Here is a 12,486-nt window from a genome sequence, read left to right as displayed (position 1 = left end):
GGCTTTGTGAACAAAAACATTGTGGGCAGCCACAAAGCCCTCAGGTATACCGATGCGCCGACATCATTTTTTTTTCCTGAAAGATATGCCGCCCAGACCACCATGTTGTTTCTGGGCATCACGCTTCATATCACTCTGTATACTAACGATCCGAAGCAGCCACTCCTGCCGGAGTCGGTGCTATCCGCATGTTCGCTGCACGACCCGACAGCAATTAGTCAACAAGAGCTGATGGACTCTCTGCCCCGAGGCCAATTTCTCGCTGACTCTAGGGAATGTCTTCGCCCGAGCACGCAGCCCTACTCGTGGGCCTAAAGAATGCCATGAAATAGGCACTTGTGTGTTTATAGTGTCTCCAAGGAGTACTTCCATCTTTCCTACGTCTCCCCTTTCATTTCTCTGTCTTTTCACCCTACGCAGTTCCCCGCTATTGCCTCTCCCTAGGGTATTTCTTTGTTACTTGTTTCCCCTCCTCGTATCTCCCAACATACCCTTTGCTGACGTGCCTAATTATTCCAACGTACTCGTGGCTTCTATTCTTTTTTTTTGGGGGGGGGGGATTCATAGCAGGTAACGCCTTTTTCTGGCTCAACGAACATTGCACGCCTGTCTTATGGCAGTGCCGCTAACACAGTTAGGAGCTCCGACAGACACTTCATTCAGTTTCAAGCAGGTTCTAGTCAGTATGTCGGGCATGTACTCAATTATGTTCTCTGGGTGGAACTTATGGGCTACTCACTCAGATGTAGAGTTGCTGGGTTTTTACGAGCCATGGAAAGTACAGGACGTCATTTATAGGTGTAGTTGCACGGAACACATTGACGTCTTATTGAAACTAGGCGGTATTTCGGGGTCAGCTTGCATGGAGAAATAAAAAATATATATGAAAGAGCGAATGTCGTTTGCACCAAAGTTTCGAGAGGTAAATATATCTTCGTGAAAGCAGTTTTGTCTTGACAACGATTCCCCTTGTTGAAACATTGGTAAAAGCAACAGGGATATATAACAAGCCGTTCTGAAAGTGCTTTGCGGAATTTTTAGAATTTATGCGATTCCTTCTAACAGGCTCCTAGACTGAAATGGCGAAGAGGCTACGCATGTTTAGTTTACGAACGCACATTTTTTTTAGATGCGGAGCATCTAATACTCGAGGCTTGTAGTGCGGCGCCGTCCACAAGCTTCCTCCTCCTTCTTCCACCATCTGTGCATCCCTTCCTCCTCTACACACCGCGCGCGCTTCACTCCTCCACCATCTGTGCACCCTTCCTCCACTAGACACTGCGTGCGCTTCTCCTCTTCACGAACATTCGCTAGCTGTATAATGTAGCGCGCATGCGCCGTCACGCTTCGAGAACATCGGCAGCTGACGCGCGCGCATGCGCCGTCGCGCTTCGAGAACATCGGCAGCTGACGCGCGCGCATGCGCCGTTGCGCTTCTCCCCCTTCTCGAACATTCCACAGCTCACAGTGCATGCGCCGTCGCGCTGTATATATACTCAAGGTCGGCGCTCGCTCGCTCAGTTGCCGCTCGTCGGTTGGTTTGTACGGCGCGTCGACGTCCGAGGTAGCAATGATCGACGTCCCTTCGACCTGCGCCGGCCAAAGTGTTGGCGGAACCGCAGCCAAGTCGTCGTCCGAAGACAAGGCAGCGCGGAGAAGAGCTCGTGACGCCGAACGTAAACGTCGGCGTCGAGCGGAAGATTCTCAACTTAGAGAACGTGAAGCCGCTGAGAGACGTCAGCGTCGAGCAGCAGCACCGGATTCGGCCGCTTTGAAACGTAAGCGTCGACAAGAGGACCCGGCCTTTCGAAAACGGGAAGCCGAGTGCAAGCGTCGGCGACGAGAGGCCGATGCCGATGCTGCCCGCGAGCGCAAGCGCGCCGAGGTAGCGGCGTGGCGCGCCAAGCAGTATGCCACGCCCAATTAACACCCCGTTAACCAATTGTATGCTCCGCATCCTCCTCAGTGTTCCCCCGAGGGAAGCTGCGGGCAATTTTTTTTTCGTTGTACGGTTCCGGGTAGATATGCATATTTATTTCAAACTCTTGAAGAAGACGAAGACGAACTGTTTGCTTTACAACCGCTTGTGTCTACAAATCTGCTAGTTTCTTACTATTTCGGCGTTCACCACTCGTTATGGCACCGATGCAGGTATAAACGTTCTCGCATCATCGCCGAGCATTGTGGCGTGCGCGGTGGCAGTCTCCACGAAGCGCATTGGGCCACACAGAGCCGTGGACAACGACGTCACCAGTGTATACTCGCTAGCAGTGAAAATTAGTCGGATGACAACATTCAACGCGCACAAAGCCGTCAGGTGAAGCTCATAAACAGTGGTTCCTCCCTGTGTTAAGACAAATCCAGCGTGAAATACACTCAGGAAATCGCCGTCAGTAGGATTATTTTTGTACGAGAGCTTGCTATCAATCAGTTGAGGCGACTCAACAGACAGTTTGTCTAGGTGCTCCTCGAAGCGACGGTGTCAAATGAAGTAAGCAACGTGAGAGTCAACTCACGAAAGAAACTTTCAAGCTATCGGCGTTGAACACGAGACATCTCTGAGCCAGCTGACGGGTCGCCGAGTAGCGAGAGCATGCGACGGACGCGAATCACATCGGCTCCGGCTCAGGTTCAATTTCAAGAAGAATTTCTTCCTGGCGACCTGTTGCAACGATAGGAACTTGTTCCTAGCATCACCACTGTCAAGCCTATACTGGACTTCAACCTGTGAGTGCGCTTTTAAACGTTTTAGCGCTTTCGAAAGTTCTTAAAGAGGTCCACCTCGCTAACCCTAACAAGCCGGAGACGCGGCTTGGACGGAACGCCGCCCCGCTCTACAGCGGATGGCGAGCGTCTCTGGGAGCGTCGCAGCCGACGAGAAGCACTCATTGCCCTCTCGCTCCACGGACCACATGATGGATACGCAGACCAGTCAAGACGCCGATACGCAGGTGAGCAATGAGCACAACGCAAATCCATGGATCACTGTTACCAAGAGAGCGAACAAATGCCGACAGCTGCAACCCCATACCGTACCGACTCAACAGCTGCCCACCACGCCGTCTGAGCCCGCTCTACGCCAGAGCCGGCCTAAGACGCGTCTACCAAGACTCCCACCACTCCCTGCCGAGGACTACGAGCTAGCAATCCGTCCTCATGGTGGATTAAATGTCAGCAAGGTTAGCCCCAAGACATTACTTCTCATAGTAATAAGGGCTGCAGCGCGAGCACGAATGTGCTAGAAGAAACAGACAAAGTCGAGGGACGGAAGGCAAAAGAGGACAACACGCCTTCCGTCCCTCGACTTTGTCTGTTTCTTCTAGCACATTCGTGCTCGCGCTGCAGCCCTTATTACTATGAATTCAAACCAACTAGCCCAAATCGCCATTCTTCTACATTACTTCTCGCCGTAGTTCATGCCGCAAATATACGCAGTGAGAAGCCTGATATCAAGCTTCGAGTTGACGAAAATCAAAATGTGCTAACAATAAGCACCTCATCTGAACACATCGCCATGGTACTTGGACAAATCATCAAAAATACAGTGCACGCAGCAACCTACGACATCACCTCTTATGGTATTGCGCCTGATAATTCGTGCAAAGGAGTGGTCAACGGAATAGGCCATGAAATCACACCAGACGACTTCCTGACAGAAGTTGAAGTACCGGGCTACGAGGTCTTTACGTGCAGACGCCTCGGCAACTCCGGAGCAATGGTGCTCACATTTTGTGGCAAGCGAGTCTCTTTCTTCGTGAACGCGTACGGACAGGCTCTCCGCTGCTACCTCTACAAACGGACTATTCCCCACTGTAGAAAGTGCAACAAAACTGGACACCGTGAGGATGCGTGCCCACAGCCTCCTGACACACCGAAATGTCGAGTGTGCGGGGATTCACTATCACCCAACAACCACGAGTGCCGCCCTTCTTGCATGCTTTGTGGTGGCGACCACACGACGGCTGCCAAACCATGCCCAAAGCGGTTTTTGCCACCTGTCAACCGACGCAAACCACCCCGGTCAGCTACTCCCACCAAAAAGGCCCAGTCACCATCTCCCAGCCCCGGACGGCAGAGCAGTGCGTCCGGGAGTGCAGCCAGGCGAAGGAGCCATTCCAGGGATAAGTCGGGGCCCAAGCTAGGAAACTCTTCATCGCGGAGTGGTTTCGCTGGCCAGCCGGGATCTCAAGGCTGGCACACGGACGGGACAACGCATCATCATGGCCAGCAAAGCGGTTCCCACAAGAAAGCACAAACGGTAAGCTGGGCAGGGCAGTTCCCTCCTCTCCCTCCCTCTCCACACCAGTCCCACTCCCTCACACAAACATCAACGCAGGAAACAACACCACAACCAACGCCACCTAGACTACCACAACCCATGTCAGTAGACACTCAGCTTCACCCTGACATGTCGTCAACTACGGCACGATCCGACTATTGCACACGAGAGGCGTTGAACGAAATGGCTACTTTTTTAAGGAACGAATTCGCAACTATGATGCAGGTAGAAATGCAGAAAATGAAGGATAGCATTATGGCTGAACTAACAGCTCCACTCGAACAATTGATCCAGCAGGCCCTGCAACCTGCTGTCCAGCAGATTGTAATGGATGTTAAACTGCAGATATCGGCTGCACTTGGCCAACTTGATATTTCGCCATCTGCACCAAAACGCACCACGTCTCCGACACGTGAAACACAGCGACCGCATCCTTACATACGCCCCTCCCGTTTCCTGTCACCGTCCCGAAAAACCGTCCCAACAGCCGCAGCTGCTGCAGTCCCGCTTCCCACCACCCTCCACCAAGATTTAGCACAGTCCGAAATGCCTCCGTGTACTACTGAGGCCCCGCTATTGCATGATCATGGCGAGAAACCGTAGGTCAACGCGTGACACCCCTCAACTCCTACGTGTGTGGCAGTGGAATTGCAGGGGGTATCGTAGGAAACGCGGAGCTCTAATGCAATTCATTGCGACGCAGCAGATTACTCCCGATGTCATAGCGTTAGAAGAAGTACAATGTACCCCTACGCTTCCGGGTTACACCACATACACGGACGTAACGAACAATACACCACATCGCACAGCTACATTATTTTCTAAGCATGTCACTGTCATTGAACACACCCTTCAAAGCACCTCCATCTCACACGTACTTCTCGAATTAATCCCGTGCTCTCGTTCCAGTAGCAGCCTGTACGTGCTTAACGTTTACAGTGCACCTAACGCCAGGAACGATGACTTCGGTAATCTATTCGCACAAATCTGCAAGTTGGGTAAACAAATAGTTATTGTAGGAGATTTCAATGCCCCCCATCAGGCTTGAGGCTACGCAACAGAAACGCCTAAAGGCCGACGACTCGCACAGGTTCTCGCGATTCATCGCATGACCCTGCTGACAGAACCTGATCAACCCACTCGCCTAGGTAATAGTGTGAGCAGGGACACATGCCCCGACCTCACGATAGTCAAGGGCGTTAGTCACCATTCCTGGTGCAACCTCATGGTGAATCTAGGCAGTGATCACCATATACTAACTACAGAGCTCCAAGTAGCAGCCACGCGTGCCCCAGAGCGCATCATAAAACTAACGAATTGGGATGCATTTAGGCGTAATCGTACAACTACCCATCAGGACTCTCCTTCCCTAGAGGCTTGGATATTACAACTTCACTCCGATTTTCAAAGAGCTACCAAACTCATCGCTGCGACGACAGAAACGCCGGATGTGGACCGGCATCTGCTACATCTCTGGGATGCCCACAGAGGCTTGACACGGCGGTGGCGGCGACAGAAACATAACCGAAAACTTCGTCTTCGAATCGCCAAACTAGCTACTGAGGCACAGGACTATGCGAACATCCTCACTAGCAACAATTAGCATAACTTCTGTGATCGACTCAACGGCTCACTAAGTACACCTCAAACGTGGCATATACTCCGTGCTCTTTTAAATCCCACGCAGACAAAATCACACACTGCTAACGCAATCCGCACCATTCTCCACAAATCAGGGCTCGACGATAACACTCTGCTGAACACTTTAAAGCAACACTATGTATCCACGGGCCCCCGTCCGTGGATACCATGATTATCCACACGTACACGATACGCCTCTAGATGAGGACATTACAGAAGCAGAGGTTAGGGCAGCTTTGCAAAGCATTAAGCGCAACACAGCACTCGGTACAGACGGGATTACGTACACACTTCTGCGTAATTTAGATGACCAGTCCATCGAATATTTAACCGCTTTTTACAACGAACATTGGAAAAACGGCACGCTACCACAGGAGTAGCGACACGCAGAAATCATACTTATTCCAAAGCCTGGCAAGCCGCTATCCCTCCAGAATCTTCGCCCTATATCCTTAACTTCATGTGTAGCTAAACTCTTTGAACGCGTTGTTCTCTCTCGACTACAACCATTTCTCGAAGACAATCACTTTTTTTCTGATACACTATTCGGCTACCGTCCTGGTATCTCTACACAGGACGTATTATTACAGCTTAAGGAGGACGTGTTGGATAGCCCCACTTCAAACCAGGTCCGAGCTATTCTGGCCCTGGATCTGAAGGGTGCTTTTGACAACGTCTCCCACGACCTTATTCTTGACAATCTCGCTTCATCTCAGTGTGGCTCACGTATCTACAATTACGTCAGGTCCTTTCTTTCTGACCGCACGGCCACTATTGGGATTGGAGACCTCCGTTCGGATGTCATTCGTCTCGCAGGCAGAGGACACCACAAGGCTCGGTTCTCTCGCCCACTTTGTTCAACGTGGCTATGGCTAAACTCCCTTCCCTATTACAACAGATTCCCAACATCCAGCATGCCATCTATGCAGATGACATTACAATTTGGGCGACCAAAGGATCAGACGGAACCATTCAGGACGCTCTACAGGAAGCTGTGTCTGTGGTACAAGACTATGCTGCTGCCGGCAGCCTTACGTGCTCAGTGGATAAGTCGAAGTTGTTATTAGTATACAAGCGGCGCCGCAAAACCGCTGATTCTCCTGACATTTCGCTGTTTCTTGATGGCCATCCTATCTCTCTGGTACCACGAATTCGCATTTTAGGCCTCTAGCTTCAGTCCGACGGCAAGGCCTCGTACACTACACACCTTCTGGCTCAGCAGATAACTCAAATTACACACATGATTCAACGCATCACCAATCGCAGGAGAGGCCTCTGTGAGAAGGATGTCCTCCACTTAGTACAAGCACTCATAGTTAGTCGGCTCACCTATCATCTTCCCTTTCACAATCTCACTCTAGCTCAAACAAAAAAGATGGACATCCTTCTACGGACAGCTGTGAAGGCGGCTATCGGCTTACCTCCACACGCATCTACACAACGCCTCCTTCAATTAGGAGTCCACAACACCATAACGGAACTCATCGAGGCCCAGCACAACAGTCAGCTCCAACGGCTCAGGCAGACCCGTCAGGGCTGCGCCATCCTGTCTCGTCTTGGCTACCTGATTTCTCAAAAACCCGCACAAGTACCGCGATATAAACTTGCTTCTACTGTCCGCGCACTCATCAAAGTGCCTCCAATTCCACGCAATATGAATCCCTCCCGCCACGCCGGTCGTCGACGTGCCCGAGTTCAGGCTATGACACGCGTCTTTGGTGATGGTACATCAGACTTACAAGTACTTTACACTGATGCAGCACGCTACCCAGAGAAGTCAGCCATGTGTTTAGCCGTGACAGATGACACAGACGCCCTTGTGGCGTCTGCCACACTTCGCACCACAGACAGTGGTCTGGCAGAGGAGGGAGCTCTCGCTCTGGCAATTGTTCACGCTACGACACTGTCACATGACTCCCCTGTCACTATTGTAACAAATTCACAAGCTGCTTGCCATGCTTTCGCTCAAGGACTTGTGGCTGCACATACACACAATATCCTCTCTTCTGTCTCACCGTCCGCATCACGTCCTGTGCGTATCGTCTGGACTCCTGGACACGCCTCTCTCCATGGTAATGAACGCGTTCATGCGGTTGCCCGAGAGCTGACCGGCCGGGCTCCATTGGAAGAGCTGTCCAATCCAGACGACGCATCGACAGAACCACTAAACTACAACGCTACGCTGCAGTACTATCGACAGAGCCGTTATACACATCCTCCCCCTCATTCTTCACTTAACAGAGCAGATACTGTCGCTTGGCGGCAACTACAGACCAATTCATTTCCTTGCCTTTATATGCTAAATCGCTTTCATCCGACTCTCTAACCCTCCTACTGCCCCTTCTGTGCATCCGTACCGACGGTTTACCACTCCACGTGGGAATGCTCTGCCCCACAGGGCGTGCCTCCCATTCCCGATTCCACCCCTTCCTCTTGGGAGTCTGCACTGCTCAGCTTACGCCGGCAGGAACAGCAGCAGCTGGTCCAGTGGGCTCGCAGTGTCGCGCAAGGCAATGGAGCCCTGGACTGAGGGCCCCACCCAAAGAAGGCTCAGTGGGCATTTGTTATTATTAAATGCGTATTCTCTCTCTCTCTGAGCCAGCTAAGTAAAATTACGTAATTTGTTAGCATAAACGTTCACTCCTACTTCCCAGCAGGCCGGGTACCACTACTAGTGTACTCTATGGTGTCGCCATCTCTGTTTCAAGCACAGACTTGACCAGTCTTATAATACCCATGGTTGATGACATAAATATATTATATACATAGGTGTTGCATGGGAACCTCTGGTTGTATAAAACTGACATTAAAAGGTGAAACTCTGCACTCACATGTCAAAATAGGCCACTTGCTGCATCGTTTGTTGCCAGTAATTCCAAGGCCACTTCAATGCCACAAATGTCTGAGGTTTAGGCAAGTCAGTGCCGTAGTCTAGAGTTCGATAATTTGCTCGCGCTGTGCCGAACCACACGCTGCACTCACTTAATATTGAGCAATGCCTTCAATGTCTCACTTTCCTGTGAGTTTGCTCAACTGGTTGTAGTTCACAGTCTGAGTTCGGAAAATTCAGTTTCCTCTGCGGTGTAAGATACTCTGATGGCCATAATTTCCAGAGCGTTCCACTACGGCGTCTATCATAATCATATTGCTGTTTTCGCCCAAACGCCCAAACCACCTGCTCTATTTATATTATTCCTTCCTTCCCTTTTAACCATACCATTGTAAGTGGTCGAAGGCAACGAAAATCAAAGACAATATTTCACACACAAAAAAGAATTCGGCAGATTCCACGTACCTGGGAATCGATGTTATGCGAAGCATGCAGAGGGAAGGTGACCGTGTTGGAGTTCTTTTTTATTGAGCGACACGTCATTAAGTGACACTAAACATATGGACAAACGGTGCACGCACAGACATAGGTTGAAGAGTTGCAGAAGTTTATATAACCAGTTGTTTGCCCTTGCGCAACGATGCCAACTGGAACATACGTATTAGCAACGCCAGAAGCTGATGTGAAGCGCTGATGCTCTCGAGGATGCTGGCCTTGACCACTGCTACAAAAATGAACTTCAGCGCATGGCACCTAAACAATTGACGTTAACACGACGGGACGGCTGTATCGAAGGAGTACATAGGTACTCCTTCGGGTAGGCAGCACTGCCACCACTATTAACGTTTCACGAGTATTAGTGTCTATTTAAAAAGTTGTTCCGAGAACTGGCGTAGCCCTGTGGTAGAATGCTTGACTGCCACGCAGAATGCTTGGGTTGGATTCTTGCTGGGACCCTGAAATATATAAATTGCAATTGTCGCGGGTCAACGCTACCTTTGCCAGGTTTTTCTCAACACTGACATTTATTCCTTGCCTTCGTTGAGTCGACGCTACTGATGTCGCGTATTGCCTAACGCTCACGTGTTAACAATGCCCATGTGTGTTCTCGTCCTTCCTGGGTAGATACTAAGTGTCAATCACCTGTGGCACATACCCGCATAGCAGTGGCACATACCCGCCAGCGGGTATGTGTCACTGTCTGGCGAGAAGTGTTTGACGACGTACGCGACATAATTGTGACATTATTCCTGTCTTCACCAGCGCGTCATATTTGTCAAACCATCTTACCCTCCCATGCTAATTTTGGTTCACGCCATGTTAAAGGGGTGACCACGAGAGCACCCAAACGTAAGCGGCAGATAGATTATCATCATCATCATCATCATCATCATCATCATCATCATCATCAGCCTGACTACGTCCCCTGCAGGACAAAGGCCTCTCCCATGTTCCGCCAGTTAACCCGGTCCTGTGCTTGCTGCTGCCAATTTATACCCGCAAACTGGCGCTGCTCCTTACCGAGGTTGTTGTACATTACTTTCGTTTTCTGCAGATTAATTTTAAGACCCACCTTTCTGCTCTCCTTGTCTAACTCCGTAATCATGAGTGCATTGTATCTACGCTAAGGCGGCAGATAGATAGATACGATCAAAGTCACCGAAGTTCGCTAAGAAATGCTTCGCATTTAAAATGCATTCGTATCGGTGCACTTCTGTGCAAGCGTTGTGGAAAGACAGTAGCCTTTTGCCGACCATATTCCATGAGTGCTGGTCTCATCCACGCCAGGTATGCCGTTGTGTTAGGGAGCCTTTCTTCGCGCGCGTCTCCGTGTAGACGCGCGCACATGAAGGCTCCGTACGCTGCGCTAAGGTCCCTAGATGAAACAAGTTTCCAAGGTAGCGACACCCTCCCTTTTTTTCCTCGCTTATTTGCCTGAAGCGCCCCCTTTTAGGTTGAAAACTTTCATCCAAAAGCGAAGGTTTGGGTTCTGTTGCTACGGTGAATAGATGTAAATGAAATAAAATGGAACGAAATAAGACGTAGAATAAACAGTTACCTTTATGAACATAAACGGCACAACACAAGAGCAAGCGGGATGTGCGTTACTCAACCGGCAACGTTGTGCAATTCTATACTTTACACCACTAGCCATGGCGTCTCGCGTAGTACGTTTTAGTTCCACGGCCGCGGTATTTCGTCCAGTTCTAACTAGCCCACTTCTCGGATTGTGTTTTGTTCGTGCTGTGACACAGTGAACGTGCTTCTTGCTGGATCCTTTAAGTGGCCACAGGGCTTGACGTTGTGACGATTGATTACAACCGGCTTGTGCACACGCAAGAAAAAAACTACGACCAGACTGGTACGAACACTCGTCCGGCAGCACTGCGATGACGTTTTTTTTTAAATGTGCCCATTTGGACAATCGTGATGCCAAGTGATTCTGATGCGGTGCTGGGAACTTCCTGAAAAGTGAGAGTTCTACTGGTGAGGTGTCTCGAAGCAGCGCGTTTCGGCTCAAGCGGGAACTGGTCAAGAGTGAAATGTTTCTGAAGGTGCGTTGATTACAACCTACAGCTGCTCTGTATACGTGCATACCCACATGTATTTGTACCAACTGGCATGCACTAGACACGCATTAGACGCGCGCCTGGTGTTTCAATAAAAACCGACAAGTGAACTCGCTTCGCAGATCCGCGTCGACATACGTTGACGGAGTTGCACGAAAGCATTCGCGTGAAATTGTTCGTAGTTGGACTTCATGGTGCGCTTCATCTCGGAAAGCACGAGGTAAGTTGAAGAGAGCGAAACCATTTTCTGTTGTTTACGGCAACTGAGCATTGCTGAAAAACGCAGATGTTGCATTGAAGGAGCATGGCGAACAATCTTGGTCGACTTAGCGCACACCGAAGCGCTCCTCCTCTTCAGTTTATGTTCTGGCTACGATTTTGTCTTTGGTCATGGCGAGAATCCGGCTGGAGCCATATGCGCATGTGTACTCGTTTTGAACCTTTTGCATAATAATAAATAACACCACCAGCCATTTGCGAGATCACGTGCAAGTAATGCACCAATTACAGACGTGGATGGCAGAGAAAAAGAGGAGTAATCGAGAGAGTGAGGAGGACGGCTCGAGAACAATTAGTGACGCTACCTTGTTTCATCTAGGGACCTTACGCTGCGCCAGATATGTAGGCCATCTAGCAATGGTGTCGGGAAACATGAGCTATGGAAACCAGAACCTATGCCAAGTGACAGCACCATATTTTCGGCAGAGAGCTTTTTAATTTATAGCATGGCATTTTCATCCTGCATAGCGTGAAATTTTCAGTGATGCCTAAGAAACACTAAAGTCTTTCAACTTGCGTATCAGCGTACTTTTTAGTAAAGGAACACAGCATCTAATATTTTCGTATTGACGCTGTGCCTCAGATATGTGCAACACTCCCTTTTTGATCGACAATGTTTACTAGAACGAACGAAGCCACCAGTTCAAGATGTCTGGGTGTTTAGCAAGTGCTCATATGTTCGCGGGGTGGTTGAATCGTTGGACAGACAGACAGACCAAAATGTTTGTTTTCACGTATCCGAAGGAAGAGTCTCGTCTTTAACAACAACAGCGTGATGCATCTGTGACCTAGTGAAGGTGGACCAGACGCAGTAATGAGATATGACGTCACGTTTGTGAAAATATTGTGCAAATAATAAAGTAAACGACCCATGTGCTTTAACGTGG

This window comes from Rhipicephalus microplus, chromosome 5, assembly GCF_043290135.1.
Source record: "Rhipicephalus microplus isolate Deutch F79 chromosome 5, USDA_Rmic, whole genome shotgun sequence".
Taxonomy (NCBI): Eukaryota; Metazoa; Arthropoda; class Arachnida; order Ixodida; family Ixodidae; genus Rhipicephalus; species Rhipicephalus microplus.
This window is presented reverse-complemented; position numbering follows the sequence as displayed.